At 39.9% G+C, this 12,586-nt stretch overlaps 1 protein-coding gene and 1 pseudogene across 3 annotated transcripts in view; both read right to left on the bottom strand.

The window, feature by feature from the left end:
* The window catches only part of LOC102023014 (phosphatidylinositol 3-kinase regulatory subunit gamma), a 160,153-nt gene that overhangs the window by 66,922 nt on the left and 80,645 nt on the right, over positions 1 to 12,586 (bottom strand). The window lies entirely within an intron of this gene.
* LOC102020991 lies at positions 2,406 to 4,201 on the bottom strand (annotated as a pseudogene).

The raw sequence follows: 12,586 nt of genomic DNA, 5'->3' as shown, positions 1-12,586 counted from the left end.
TTTTTTTGAGATAAGGTTTCACTATGCAATTCAGGCTGGCCTTGAACTCAACTTTGTACCCAGGATGGCCCTGAACTCCCAGCAGTCCTCCTGCCTTAGCTTCCTGAATGCTGAGATTACAGGTGTATGCCACCATGACTGGTGGATTACAGGATTTCAATTCATTTTCAATACTTTTTTGGGGGGGTACCTGGAATCGAACTCATGATCTCATAATTGCCAGGCAGAGGCTGTGCTGCTGAGCTATATCCCTGGCATTTTCCATACTTTTTTGTTCACTCATATGATTATAACTTGGGCAAACAATTTCTTTAGTTAAAATTAAGTTCCTTGGAGACTCCAAAAAATACCAATACTACTAATAAAAATAATTTTCTCCTGATAGTAACAAATTACATGTCAATTATATGTTGAAGTACTTCTCCAGTTGAAGTATAGGGTGATTAAGCATGACCCATTTTAGACCTATTCCATTCAAATACTTTTTTTTGAGACAGGGTCTCACTGTGTAGTTCAGGCCATTCTCGAACTCACAGTGATCCTCCTGCCTCAGCCTCCTGAGTGCTGGGATTATAGGCATGTACCACCACACCTAGCCATTCAAATAAACAGAATATTATTTCTTAACATTGCTCACACACACAGATGAAACTGAAACTTTTTAAAAGAAAATTTAACCTTTTACAGATTACTGATCATTGGTAAATAAAAATTATTTGTAGAAGTAAAATCTTCTGGGTCAGATATAACCTAATGATGTCACTTTGGACAATCCTTTTCAAATTTCTAGTCTACTTATCCATATATTTTGTCGTATTTCCAAGCCTCTCCCATCTCTAATTTTTTTGGTTTTTCTCCGGTACCGGGAACCGAACTCACGACCTTGCGCTTGCCAGGCAGGCGCTTTTGCCGCTGAGTTAAATTCCCAGCTCCCCCATCTCTAATTTTTATAGGCCTTTGTATTTAGCCAACTGAAGGACAGTATCCCAGATATTTCACTGGAATATCAGAAATTTCATTAATTTTCTGCTGGGGTTTCTAAGACTTATATTCCCAAATGGGAAGCCAAATTCAATTACGGCTGGGCATGGTGGCACACCAAGTAATACCAGCACTTGAGAAGCTGAGGCACAAGGATCGCCATGAGTTCAAGGCCAGCCTGCCCTACACAGCAAGACTCTGTCTCAAAAAAAAAAAAAAAAAAAAAGGATGAAAATGTAGCAAAAGAGGATAGACTGCTTCTCAATTCATTCCATAAAGCCTATTTTCCTCTGTATCCTATTTCCTCTGTATCATAAAGCCTGGTCCCAAAATCAGAAAAAAGAACACAAGAAAAAAATTATAAACTAGTATCCCTATGAACACAGACACAAAAATCCCCAACAAAACACTAGCAAGCTCACCCCAGCAACATATGAAAAGTATTACATACCATAACCAAGTGAGATTCATTTCAGGAATGCAAATTCAACAAATAAAAATCAATCAAGATAATAAAGTATATTAACAGAAGAAAAAGAAAAGAAAAAGCCAAAACTGCATCATTTCAATAAATATAGAAAAACCATATGAAATATCAAATACCATTTCATGACAAAAATGTTCAAAAATAGAAGATAATTTCCTCAATTTGATAAAAACTACCTATACAAAACCTACAGTTAATATCAGAGACAGAGAGAGAGAGAGACCCAACCAGCTCTGGGAACCTGGTCAAGGGCCTTTCCTTGCTCCTTGAAGCTTATTATGTCCCATGGACACTGGGTTAAGAACCTCTAAATCTGCCCACCATCCATTATAGCCATTTGAGTCACAGAGGAGGAAGACAGAGGTCTTCAAATAGAGGAATTAGACCTGATGGGAGAAATCACCGGAAGATTTACTGGTATAAAAATCATTTCCACAGATGAAGCACTTGAAATGTACTTCTTGTTTCATCTGTAATACGATGAAGTGGATAAACTTCAAAGTATACACAGATGTTCACTCAGGGTCAAATATTGTCATTAATCTAAGTAGATTTCCAAATTCAGACTTTGATCACATGGAGAATAATCAAAAATTGTGGCACCGTGACAGAAAGGACATTATAAACACAAGGACTTCAGGCATGTTCACCACCATCTGAAGGAAGAGACCAAGGACGGCCACTTCTGCCTTATGTGCGGAGTTCACAGTTTAACACGCTGCACAAGAATCAGCTGATTGGGTTGCTTTTGAAACAGGACTTAAAACAGAGCTGGTCCAGAGCTCTTCCAGGCACATTTTTTAACACAACCTATAGACACCTACTATGATCATTTCATCAGAAAGAGGTATGCAGGGGGCTGGGGATTTAGCTCAGCGGCACAGCACCTGCCTGGCAAGTGCAAAGTCACAAGTTCAATTCCTGGTACCAGAAAACAGCAAAAAAAAAAAAAGAAAAAAAGAAAGAAAGAGGCATGCAGGGATGCACCGTGGAGGCTGCACACCATCACTGCAGAGGGTGTTTTGAGAACCTTCATGTCCTGAGCTACCATGACTGCTGAGTATGAGGCAAAGGCCAATCCTGTATTCAAGGTCCAAAACCCCTGAGGTAAGACAGGTTGGCCCAGAATGGGACTGTAACATCCTTAGCTGATAATTCATCTTTCCTAAAAGCTCTGGGTATATTGGGTATATACTTTTAGCAATGTTAGTGATTTGGTCTGGTTTTGCAGTCAGATTACAGACTTCTACAAACACCTCCTGGTCATCAAACTCACAGCACTGTAAATTCCAGTGCTGAGATCATCCTCACAAGCATAAGCACCTTCACAATTACGGTCTGAAAAACACTCAGATGCCCCAGGACTCAGCAATGGACAGGTTGAGTCAGTGACATCCCAGCCATCTCCTTGATATTCTACCAGGTTACCTAATCGCCAAATCAAATTGCTGCTGCCTCTCAACATGGCCAGTAAGGACATTTCATCCAAAATAGGACCCGAGTCAATACTGGCAACAAGCATCTTGCTTATCTTATTTGGTTTGACCCCAGGCCCTTGGACCAAGTGTGGGACTGTGATATCAAATTCAGACAGGTGTCTTTTGTCTACTGGCAAAGGAAACCATCCTGTGTGATACCCACTGTCTGAGCCAAAGAAGATGTATGTGTTCTTGAACACCAAGTGAATTCCAGTCTCCTGATCAATTTCTCCAGAAAGTCATCAGCTGAGAACAGTCTGCCACCTTCTGCTAAATGCTGTATCTAAATACCACGCTGAGTACAGTATCTCAGCACAGTGACTGAGGCATCAGCTGCTGATGTCTTGGTTTGGCTCATTAACCGGTGCTTGTTCAGTCTATGGAGGCGAAGTACTCAGTGCAGACATTCTGAAAAGTCTTCTGCTACTGAAGTGCAGCTGTCTAAGGTGAATAAAGTACCAGAGTGGAGAGATCATCATGAAAAATGGCTCAAAGTCAGATTTGTAGTCCAGTAAGTCCAAGGAGACATTAGCCAGTCCATCTGTGAGGTAATCCACACTGTAGTTTTCACCATGCTTCCGTGCCTTCTCATTGATGGAGAGGGTTTAATTATAGTATTCAGAATTCCTTTCCAAAGCGTACCAGCAACTCCAGCCCAGAGGAACACGTTCTAGTTCACCTACATCCAGGGATCTGTACTCTTTAAATATTTCCCTGCAAAAAAAGGTTTGGTAACCACACATGGATCTGAGTACTGCTGGGAAAGCATTTGGCTCCTGCTAAGACATGCTATTGCTGCGACCCTCCAAAGTGCTAACAACATGATTGTGTGAGTACCTCCCTATAAGGACACTGGCTCTGCTGGGGCAGCAAAGAGCACCTGGCACACAGGCGCTGGAGAAAGTTCCTCTTATCTGCAGCGAGAGCTTTGGTTTTCTTTACTGCTATCAGGTCACAGAGCACTTTGTCCTGGTCTTCTATGAGGAGGAGCAGCACACTGGGCCTCCAGGAGACTGCCACCACCCCTGAAGCCTCCAGGCTCAGCAGCAGGAACAGCAGCAGTACTGTGCTGCAGCCAGGTAGGCGACACCAGGGGGCCCATACGGGGCCACAGGCAGAAACCTCAGGGCTGACAGTGGCCTGGGGATACCCCAGAGAGGCCGGAGAGACCCGCAGCTGACCAAAGAGCTGCCGGAAGAAAGGGAGGTCCTTGTTAGGTTTCACTGGTTGTCAGTCATACCTTCCTCTTCCACATTGCAGTAAGATGAATTTCATGGTACCTAAGAATCCATTTCACTAGAAACGAACATATCTAATGTTAAATCCGTGGTTAAACATATTTTGATGACTTAGGGAGCACTAACCTAAGTCTGTATTGTTACGGCGTGATGCACTTTGCCTAGCTGATAACAGTAGATGAATCAAAGATCAGCTACCAAGCTGATGATTTGAAACTAAACAAACTTGGTTTTTTTGTTCGTTTTTTGGAGACAGCCTCTCATTATGTAGTTGAGGCTGGCCTCAAACTCATGGCAATCCTCTTGCCTCCACCTCCCAAGGGCTGGAATTACATGCCCAGCCTTCATGTTTCTTCCATTAACCAAGAAAATTATTAATAATAAAACTGAATTTATGTAAGTCCCTTAAAAAAAAGCTTCACCTCTCAAGAACCTATCCTCCCTTATAAGTATGTCCTTCTTTAATTCTGCTTAATAAACTTATTTATACACAAAGAGAAAAAGAAAAATCATAAGGAATACCCAAAAAGCTACTAGAGCTAATAAAGTTCTGCAAGATTGCTGGATAAAAAACTAATACACAAAAATCAATAGCATTTTTACACAATGACAATGAATAATTTAAAAATGAAATTAAAAAGTAATTCCATATTCCATCTGTGCCTAGAGGATAAAATCTTGAGTAGACATTTCGGTGCAGATACACAAAGTACATGTCTAGTAAGCACATGAAAAGATGCTCAACATCATTAGTCACTAGAGAAATGTAAATCAAAGCCACAGTGAGATATTACTTCACACCCACTAAGGTGGCCATAATCAAAAGACATACTAAGTATCAGTGATACGGAGAAAGTATAACTCTCATGCTTTGCTGTCAAGGATATAAAATATGACCTAGTAATGCCACTGTCAGGCATATACTCAAAGGAAATGAAAACACGTCCACACAAGAACTCGTACTGCACCTAAAATCCCAGCACTCGGGAGGCTGACACAGGAGGATCATTGTGAGTTCGAGACTAGTCTGGTCTACAAAGTGAGCTCAAGGTCAGCCTGAATTGCATAGTGAGACCCTGTCTCAAAAAGACAAAAAAAAACTCATACTGAACATTCATAGCAGCATTTTCAAACTAGCCGTTAGGAGAAACGGGCATAGCTCAGTGAAGTACTGGGTTCAATCCCCAGTACCAGAAAAAAAGGAGCAGTCTGATACACGGCTATAACTGAATGAATTTTTTTGTTCCTATTAAATGACTGCCGGGCCAGGGATATAGCTCAGGGGCACAAGTGCCTGCCTGGCAAGCATAAGGTCCTGAGTTCGATTCCCGGTACAAAAAAAAAAAAAAAGATTGCCTATGTGTGTGAACTGATGTGATCAATCTCTGGTTTTAAGAGTATTTTTTCATCACTGTGCCTTTAACAATCTCTAGAATATTACAGTTGATCGTTACATTGCTCATCAATAGTACAGTTTATAGCATTTTATTACCTTAACATTATTTTTAAAAGTGCTTTCGTAAAAGAAAAGAAAGCCAGGCATAGTGATGCACACCTGTAATCCCAGTACTTGGGAGGCTGAGGCAGAACTATTTCAAGTTCAAGGCCAGCGTGGGTTACATAGTGAGTTCTTTCACAAATTTTTTAGTAAACAACAGTAAAGTCTAGATAAAGCTTTTTCTTTTCTTATTTATTTTTGTTTTGTTTTTTGTTTTTTGAGACAGGATCTCACTATGTAATCCAGGCTGGTCTTGAACTCACTATGGAGCCCTGGTTGGCCTTGAACTCATGATGATCCTCCGCCCTCAGCTTCCTGAGTTCTGGGATTACAGCATATACCACCATACCCCACTAGTAAAAGCTTTTCTATCATTATTTCACATAATCACTTTAGATTTTAATCTGATAGTCATTTTCTCCTTTTCAAAAATCCATGCCCAAGCTGTGAAGAGACCAATCTCTTGTTTTTTAACCTTCACTATTTGAGTCTCAAAACTAACCATACTATGCTGAGCGTGGTGGTGCACACCTGTCATCCCAGCACTCCGGAGGCTGAGCGAAGAGCATCACTGAGAGTTCAAGGCCAGCCTGGGCTACAAAGTGAATTCAAGGCCAGCCTGAACTGCATAGTGAAACCCTGTCTCAAGAAGACAAAAAAGAAAGAAAGAAAGAAAATTACTGTACTGTTTTAGTATACTATGTTTCAAGAGTCCCCTACTACACAGAAGGTTCAAACTCTTCAATATGGCATATAAGACTTGGTCTGGTCTTTGCTCGTTCTCTTAAACTCATTTTCCTATTCCTTTCCTACAGACACTGTTCACTGTAGATACACCAAAATACCGACAGTTCATCCAACATACTAATTTTTCATGCCTTTGTATATATGCTTCATAAAATGCCCATTTCTACCCCTTCTCTCATCCATCACATTCCCTTTTCTAGCTTTTTTTAAAGACTCAGGTCATGCAGGATTTTTGCACTAAAGGTCTCAAATCCTCAGGGCTTCTTAAGTACTACCAACTCTTTGATTCAAAGAACTTTTCTGAACCTTTTAATATAAAACTTACTGAATATAGACTAGTTGCTGACCCCTGTCTTTGTACCAAGATTTTGAGTCCCTTGAGGGCACACAGTTTACCTTTTTATCTCCAGTACTGACTGCTTCACAGGTATAGGAACCCCTTATTTGTTGAATTACTGTGTAAGATCATCAACATGTAAGCATACCACACAGAGATGAGGTGAAAATCCAGGAATAATTATGTTGAAAAACAACAATGGAATTTTACTGAAAGCAGGGAAAAAGTCATCTTGGACCAAAAAAAAATTCTTTTTCCCACAGAAGAAGTTAAAATGAGTCATAAGAAAAAAAAGATGTCACACTTGCTATAAATATAGGTTGCCCCCCAAATCTTACTTCTCCTGATCTTAAATCAAACACATACTAGAGCTAGGTAGCCTCTATCAAGAAGTGCATCTGCCTCAAGCAAAATCTGTAGCACAGCTGGGCATGGTGGTACATGCCTGTAATTCCAGCATTTGGGAGGTTGAGGCAGAAGGATCACTGAGTGTTTGAGGCCATGCTGGGCTACAAAGTGAGTTGAAGGCCAGCCTGAACTGCATAATGAAACCCTGCCTCAAAAAGACAAAAAAAAAAAAATCTCTAGCCCAAGTCCTTCCCCTCAACCTCTCTGATGTTTCTGTATCTCTGTAACCATAAAAACAATGACCTTCAAGGTCAATGTAGAGCACCTGCTCCATGCCACATACTAGGTATTATTTCATTAGATGTATATGTATGTACATATGTATGAATTATACGTGCATATAGGTTTTATTTTATGTCTTATAAAATCCTTGTAAATGAACTATTACTCTCATCTCATCAGTGAGAACTGTTCAATGTCACACAGTGGGTAAACAGTAAATCCAAACCAGTCTTCTAACAAAGTATATTACTCTTTCCTCTTAGGGCAACAATACACAAAGGTAAGACTTAGACAGTTTCCAATGGTCTTTTAGCTACCCCTCATATCATACTAAATGTTTATACCAAGTATCATGGAATATTCAAAAGACATTCACCAAGCACATTCTCTGCTAATGCTCTCTCTCTTTTATTTATACTCTCAGTTCTTCATCCAGCAATAAGAAACAGGGTTGGTCAGTGGGGGCCCGGAGATGTCGCTCAGTGGCATAAGCACTTGCCAGGATTTGTCCCTGGGCACAGTGGTACACACCTGTAATCCCAGCAACGCAGAGGCTGAGGCAGGGGGATCACCACAAGTTCAAGGTCAGCCTGGGCTACTCAGTGAAAACTTGTCTCAAAAAAAAGAAAAAAAGGACAGGATTGGTGGCATTTTAGTCTCAGAAATAGTCTATGGTAGACAGAATAATTGCCCTCCAAAATGTGGCCATTCCCAATTTGTGGAACCTATAAATACAGTACCTGGCAAAGAAAAGTTTGCATATCTAAAATACGAAGATTTTATCCTGGACTATCCAGGTGGGCCAAAGTAATCACAAGGGTACTTATAAAAGGAAATGAGGCTTCTCGGAGTCAGAGAAGTGATGGTGGAAGCAGAGATCAAAGAGAGATTTGAAGAAACACTACTGGCTTTGAAATAGAGTAAGGGACTGGGGGCCAAAGAATGCAGGTGGCTTTCAGAAGCTACTAAAAAAAGTGAAAGAAATAGATTTTTGTCTAAAGCCCAAGGAAGTGCAGCTCTATCAATAACCTTGATTTTAAGACTTCTGACTTCGAAAACTATAGGCTAATAAACTAGTTTTAAGTCACTAAGTGTATGACAGTTTGGTTATGACAGCAATAGGGAACTAATACAAAGTCACACTTACTAATGCTTCAACTGATAAGAGACACCTCCAAATTTATCTTTCTGAAGATTAAAGTTTTTGCACAGTGCCTGCCTGGCAAGTGCAAGGTCCTGAGTTTGATTTCCGGTACCAAAACACAAAAAAACAAAACCAAAAGATTAAATTTTTTTTAAAAAAAAACTAGTATCTATCTGTAAATCTCCTTCCTCTACCTTTCTCCCCACCCCCTCTGTATCTCTATCTCTGTCTCTATCTATCTCTATCTCTATCCCTATCTCTAGTGCTATCTCTAGTGCAAATCCAGGGTCTCTCATGCTGGATAAGCACTCTATCACTGAGTTCTACCTCCAGCCCCACTTTTCTTTTTTAAATGTACTTTTAATATTGTTCTTACTATATAATGACAAATTTATGATAAAAATTATCTACATCAAATTGATGCTTTCATTTGATGAAAGTTCTTTCTACTTCCCTCCCTTCCGCATTTTCTATTTTTACATATTTGCAGTCATATCAAGGAATGAATGTCATAGTCCACATTTTTACTAATAAACTTAGTCCATAAGTTTCTTTTCATTTTGTTTCATTTTTTCTGAGGTCTTACCCATCCCTTTTACTTTGCTGTTCCTGCAACATCTCAAAAAAAATTCCTCCTGCTTTACAGGCTTTGTAATTGCTATAAGCCAGAATTCTGAATCCCAGACATGTATCTTACAGAAAAATGCTGACGTTTAATAGAGCATATATAAAAATTTTTCTTGGCAGCACTGTCCATAAAAGCCAAAAGTTGAAACTGCTCAAATATCTATCAACAGAAGTAGCCTGGTACACAATGAAATCCCTTACCCTAGCAAAAAAGAAGAAACTACCACTACATGAAAACAATATAAACAATACAATGCTGAATGAAGAACACATGAGAATATACACTATATAATTCTATGCACAGTATATCAAATTCACAAACAGGTAAAATAATACATACCACTCAGACATGTAACTATAAATAAAAACAAAGTAATTACCATAAAAAATCAAGTTAACAGCTGCACGTGACACCCAACTATAATCCCAGCACTCTAAGAGGATGAGGCAGGAGGATCACAAGTTCCAGCCTAGCCTGGGCTATTCAGCCACTCATTAGGACCTTATGTCAACGCAAAACGTAAAAGGGGGTGGGAAGTAGCTGAGTGCCAAGGCCCTGGAACTGCCAAAAAAAAATGTTAATAGGTACCTCTGGTAGGAAGGAGGTATCAGTGGAAAGGGGTATGCTTTGCGCTTGAACGTATTTAACTGGAGAGTATTAACATGGTTATTCACTTTATAATAAAGTCAATAAATTGTATGCTTATGGGTTTCGGGTTTTTTGTGCTTTTTTAGTTTTTTGGGTTTTTGTTTTTTTTTTTGTCTTTTTGAGACAGGGTTTCACTATGGAGTTCAGGCTGGCCTTGAGCTAACTTTGTAGCCCAGGCTGGTCTCAAACTTGCAATGATCCACCTACCTTAGCCTCCTGAGTGCTGGGATCACAGGCGTGGGCCACCATGTCCAGCTTAATTTATGAATCTTAAAGAGTTAATGTTCTTGCGATTTATGTCCACTTGCTTTCAAAAGGAATGAGGTAGCTGAAACACTAAAAATTTAAAATGACCTTAGCAACTAATACCCTGAATGCTCTCACGCACAGAACGCACCCCACAGAACTCAGAAGTAAACCTAGTAGCACTAAAGCTGCTCTCCTCTCATGCCCAAGTAGAGCCTAAGAGAAAACAAATCACCAAAAAGAGAAAAGCTGGGCCTTCTGCTTCATTTTTACTTTAAGCCCATCTGATCCAAACCTATCCTTCCTCCTTAAACTGCCCCTCTTACCATCACCACCATCTCCCAAGCTGGAAAACTAAATCATTCCAGTTGCCTTCAATTTCCTCGAAATAGTCTCTAAGTCCCATTAATTCTACTTTTTATATAGCTCTCCTATTCTCACTACTACTACCTTTCTGTAGGCTTTTGTAGCATTTTTCTCTATACTGAAATAGCTTCCTAACCAGTTTCTCTTCTTTACTCTTACTCTCCTCCATGTATTTGACTTTGCAGCCAACATATTCTTTTGCCTACTTAAAATCAATGAGTCAGCTGGGTGTAGAGGTACACCTCTGAAACCCCAGCACTCGGGAAGCTGAGGCAGAAGGATCACCAGTTTGAGGCTAGCCTGGGCTACATAGTGAGTCCAAGGCCAGCCTGAACTACATAGCAAGATCCTGTCTCAAAAAAACAAAAAAACAGGGCCAGGGATATAGCTCGGTGGCACAAGTGCCTGCCTGGCAAGCACAAGGTCCTGAATTCTATTACTGGTACAAAAAAAACCAACAATAACCAAAACCAATCAGTCAGTGATAGGGATATAGTTCAACCTCTAAATGCATTCAGGGCCTTTCATGACGGGGACTTCACCTACCTGTCCAGACTCATGTAACATCACTTCTCCCTCACATAACAAAATTTCAGGTACTTCAACCCAGGCACTTACCCACACTGATAGCTGTCCGCTACCCTATCAGTAAGCCAATCATTCCCTCTTCTGTTTATACAGTCTTCTTTTACTATACCTCAACTGTTTTTCAACCAGTATTTAGTATTTTCTATGTCAAAAACAGGGCTAAGTACTGGAGTTCCAAAAAGTAATTATGCAGCCAGTCTCTATCCTGATGAAATTTATAATCTAATGAGACTAAACTAATAAGTGTAATTAAAAATTACGAGGGCAGTAGTACAGTATGTAGTATAATGAAACTGTGTTTTAGATGATAGCCAGGAGAAAGAGAGGGAGTTATAAAAGTACTGAATGCACTTATTTACATAAGTCTTTCTTAATTACAGTCTTATCTCCTATGAAGACAGGTATTATCATCTTGTCACTAGCCAAGACAGTAAATAGTAATGAACACCGATTATACTATAGGATCACTGCCCTGTTTACTCCTGGGCTAATTACTGTGACCAGACAAGTACTCTTATTCACCACGCCTGGGTCATATGCCCACCCTAAACCAAAGAGTTAAGTCTACTTCACCCAAGCCACATGACTGCAAGCAAGGAAGAAGTAGTTCTAAGGGAAAAATCAGGAAGCTATTATCTAAATAAGAGAGAAGGGAAACTAGATAGCCAAAACACAGCAGTCCTATCTTTACTGGCACTCTTTAGTATATCTGGTTTCCTCCCAAACTAGCAAGAAATTTAGGTGGGACTGATTTACTCCCAGCTCCAGGGGTAGGCTCTGATTTGACAAATCAGTGGTTCTCACTAAGTGTGGTTTGTGACCAGGAGAATCAGTAACATCTGGGTGCTTGTTACAACTACAAATTCCTGAAAATCAATCTCAGACTGAATCAGTCTTTGGGGATAGGGCCCAGAAATGTGTTTTGACAAACCCTTCAGATGCTCCTGATACACACTCAAGTCTATACAAAAAGCTACTCAGATTTTAAGACAATGATTCTTTGGAACACAAGGATTGTCCAATTAGTATCAAGCTCAGATTTTTGTTTTATATTTGTGAGAAGCAGTGTCTTTCTCTCCCAGGAATGAAGAACCATGCAATCCCAAGAGCCAAAGGCTACGTACTAGGAAAGCTAACCTGAATAAAAGGCTTGTATCAAGGCCGAGCAGGAGATGCATGCCTGCAATCCCAGCACTCAAGAGACTGAGGCAAGAGGATCACTGTGAGTTCAAGGTCATCTTGGGCTACAAAGTGAGTTCAAGGCCAGCCTGAATTGCATAGTGAAACCCTGTCTCAAAAAAGACCAAAAAAAAAAAAAAACAAACACTTGTATCAGATAAATCACACAGAATTACAGATAAACAGGGCCAAAACCTGATAGCTTTGATCAAACCATGCCAGAGGTCTTCATTCTCTTTGGTCTACAAACCTATAAATACTTTTTGTTATAACCAATTTGAGTTCCATTTTCTGTTATTAGAAGTGAAGGTATTTTGATATCTATTACATCAAGTTACACATACATTCCTAAACACCTTAGAGAAAATGTACTAGAAAATACTATCTAGAC

This window comes from Chinchilla lanigera, unplaced genomic scaffold (assembly GCF_000276665.1).
Source record: "Chinchilla lanigera isolate Chin_1 unplaced genomic scaffold, ChiLan1.0 scaffold00063, whole genome shotgun sequence".
NCBI classification, from domain to species: domain Eukaryota; kingdom Metazoa; phylum Chordata; class Mammalia; order Rodentia; family Chinchillidae; genus Chinchilla; species Chinchilla lanigera.
Note: the sequence above shows the minus strand (reverse complement) of the source record. Positions and strands in the feature narration are given on the sequence as shown.